Source organism: Mandrillus leucophaeus, unplaced genomic scaffold (genome assembly GCF_000951045.1).
Source record: "Mandrillus leucophaeus isolate KB7577 unplaced genomic scaffold, Mleu.le_1.0 Scaffold370, whole genome shotgun sequence".
NCBI classification, from domain to species: Eukaryota; Metazoa; Chordata; class Mammalia; order Primates; family Cercopithecidae; genus Mandrillus; species Mandrillus leucophaeus.
The window spans coordinates 357,542-360,901 of record NW_012103921.1 but is presented as its reverse complement, the minus strand read 5'-3'; positions in this window follow the sequence as shown (position 1 = coordinate 360,901).

Genomic DNA, 3,360 nt, shown 5'->3' with positions numbered 1-3,360 from the left:
TGCCCACTCATGCACCTCCTCCTTCCTGTGCCCCTGGATGCCCGGAGAGGTGAGGGAGGTGGCAGGAGTAAAAGGGAAACTGGATTGGAGGCTCAGAGGCCTCCACTTCCTGCAGTGGAGACCCTGCCCAAGCCTGGCTCCAGCCCTGACCTCTGACTCCACCAGGAGAGTGCCAGGAAACAGACCTTAAGGCCGGAAACCTTCCTTGGGCTTGGCCTGGGCCCAAGCTCCTACCGGGCATGGGCTGAGCCCTGGACCCAGTGGACCAAAAAGCCCACCGTTCTTGCTCAGCCTGGCAGAGCTGCCCTGCTGTAGCAACTTGGGCACATTCTTTGCCTCTGAAACCACCACCAGCAGTTCCAAACAGCCTGCCCTGGCAGGGAAGGCGCTGAGGTCAGGAGCTCTGGGTTCAGTTCCCACCTCTACTTCTCAGTGGCTGGGAAAGTGTGGACACTTTGCCACGCCTCCCTGAGCCTCAGTTGCTTCATCCTGTTTCACGCTTAGGGATTAAAATAGAGACGGTCTCACATGAATTCTCTTCCTTTACCATATTCAAGGAGCTCAAAACAAGTTAAGCTTCCAGATACAGCTGAAGCCCTGGCCAACTTCACACCCTTTCTTCTTGGAGGGTGGCACCATCTAATCTCTGATTATCTTTGCTACATGTATTTATCCTATTCCTACGCATTGCTGTATACGGCATAGCACTGATCTTCATGGATTCAAATGTTACATATACTATGACATTCTACTGAATGCATTATTCTGTAATGTGCTTTTTTACTCAATAAAATGCTTTTGAGATCTATCCATAATGACACATATGACTCTAATTTCATCATTTTCACTGCTTAACATCGCATTCTATATATACCACAATTCATCCAGTCCCCCATCAATATGCATACTTTTCAGTTGTTTCCAATTATGTTTCATTATTTCAAGCAACACTGAAATAAATATTCTCTTACATGTCAAAAAAATGAATTACAGAGGAGTGTTATCAGGGAACATACATTCACTGAGCAGGGGTGTTCACTACAGGCTCTGATGACAATATGCTATGAACCCAAACTACAGCAAACAACTTGACAATGGGACGGAGCACTTAAGGTTGGGATTCTCTGGGCCAGGAGAGCAATCAGTGCTGCCCTCTCTTCAGTGCTTCCTATGGGCCAAGCCCAGTGTTCAGCGCTTTATCTCCTTGAATTCTCACAGAAACCTTGTGAAGGAGCTATTGATGTTACCCTAGGTGAAGAAACTGAGGCACAGAGAGGTTAAGTGTCTCAGGCCGGGTGCAGTGGCTCACGCCTGTAATCCCAGCACTTTGGGAGGCCGAGGTTGGTGAAGCACTTGAGGCCAGGAGTTCGAGACCAGCCTGGCCAACATGGTGAAACCCCATCTCTAATAAACATACAAAAATTAGCTGGGTGTGGTGGTGCATATCTGTAATCTCAGCTACTTGGGAGGCTGAGGCAGGAGAATCGCTTGAACCTGGGAGGCGGCGGTTGCAGTGAGCTGAGATTGCACCACTGCACTACAGCCTGGGTGACAGAGCGAGACTCCGTCTCAAAAAAAAAAAAGAGAGAGAGAGAGGTTAGGTGTCTTGACAAAGATCACACAATTATGATTGAACAGGAATTCAAACCAAATCTGGGTTTGTCTGATACAACTGCCCACATTTCAGCCAGAGCAGAGGGTCCCTGGTACAATCCGCAGAGCTGTGGGAGGAAGGACTGGTCCCAAAGGGGAGGTGCTCAGGGAGGGCTTCCTGGAGGAGGTACCAGTCCCAACCAGCCTAGAAAGATGAACATTGCAGAGGGCAGCAGTGGGAGGCATCTGGGAGGGAGACTTTTGGGCCAAGGCTTGGAGGCTGGCCGACTGAGCCCCTGCCCCCAAGTCACTCATCCACCCCTTGACTCCTCCCTGCCATTCCCTGCATTTCTCTTCCCTCCAACTCCCCTCTAATCTCTGGGGTCCATCCTTCTCTTTTTACCTTCTTTCTCTTGAGTTCTCTCCTCTCTTTTCATTTCCCCAGTCATCCATTCATTCATTTGTTAATTCATCCACTCATCTGACACACACTGAGCACCAGCTCTGTGCCAGGGCATTGGAAACTGAGTGAGGCAGTCCCCAGAATTGGTGGTGACTGTGCCCACCACACTCAATTCAACCCCTAAAAGGAGGCTCTGAGATCTGCCCTGTCCCTCAGACGCACCCAGAGACAAACACCCTCACACCTGGCAACTTCCTGGCAAACACCTGGAGACAGTCATGGCTCTCGGGCGCCCCTTGCTGGTAACTTGGGATGTTGCACCCTAGGCTGGAGAGTCCAAGTATGACTCTGGGAAGCGGCTGCCCTGGCTCCCCACTAACTCCTGGTGCACTGCAACTTCTGTCAGTAGTTCTATTCTAGGGGCTTCTAAGACTACGGTCCTTGTCATAAATGTTTAACTCCCTACCCTTTTGTTTGTTGTTGTTTGTTTGTTTTTTGAGACCAATCTCATTCTGTTGCTCAGGCTAGAGTGCAGTGGCTCCATCTCGGCTCACTGCAACCTTCGCCTCCCAGGTTCAAGTGATTCTCCTGCCTCAGCCTCCCCAGTAGCTGGGATTACAGGTGTGTGCCACCATGCCTGGCTAATTTTTGTAAGTTTTAGTAGAGACGGGGTTTCACCATGTTGGCCAGGATAGTCTCAATCTCGACCTCGTGATTCACCTGCCTCAGGCTGGTCTTGAACTCCTGACCTAAGGTGATCCGCCCGCCTCAGCCTCCCAAAGTGCTGGGATGACAGGCATGAGCTGCTGCGCCCGATCTAATGCCCTAGCTTTTGTCAGGCCCAAGCCAAAGGCCACAGTAAGAAGCAGTAGCAGATGTGTGTTTGTTTTCCTGGGAAGGGGGGACAGGGTGTGTGCTCCGGAATGTGAGTGGACCATGGATGTGTGTGCTCCGGTGTTGTACACAGGAGGGGTCTGTACACGAGGGTGCCGGGGTGCACTTTCTGAGTTTGTGCTTGTGTGTCACTGTCCTGCGGTGAGCAGGCCTATGCAAACCACTGCAAGACCGAGGGAGCTGAGAGGCCGAAGAAAGAGGCTGACAAGTCCAGTTTATTGGAAAGAAAATAGGGACTTACAAACAGAAGTTGCAAATTCATTTACTCAATAAAACGCAAAAGCTTTTGAGATCTATCCATAGCGACACCGTCGAGCAATTGCAAGCAATTTCTGTACCCACCCTCCAGAAAATATCCTTTTTATAGCAAGTTTTTAGGGTAAAGACATGTGCAGCTGGTCATGTCTCAGACATTCTGAAGCTCTTGACCACTGGGGAGTCCAGATTAGCTTTTTTTTTTTTTTTTTTTT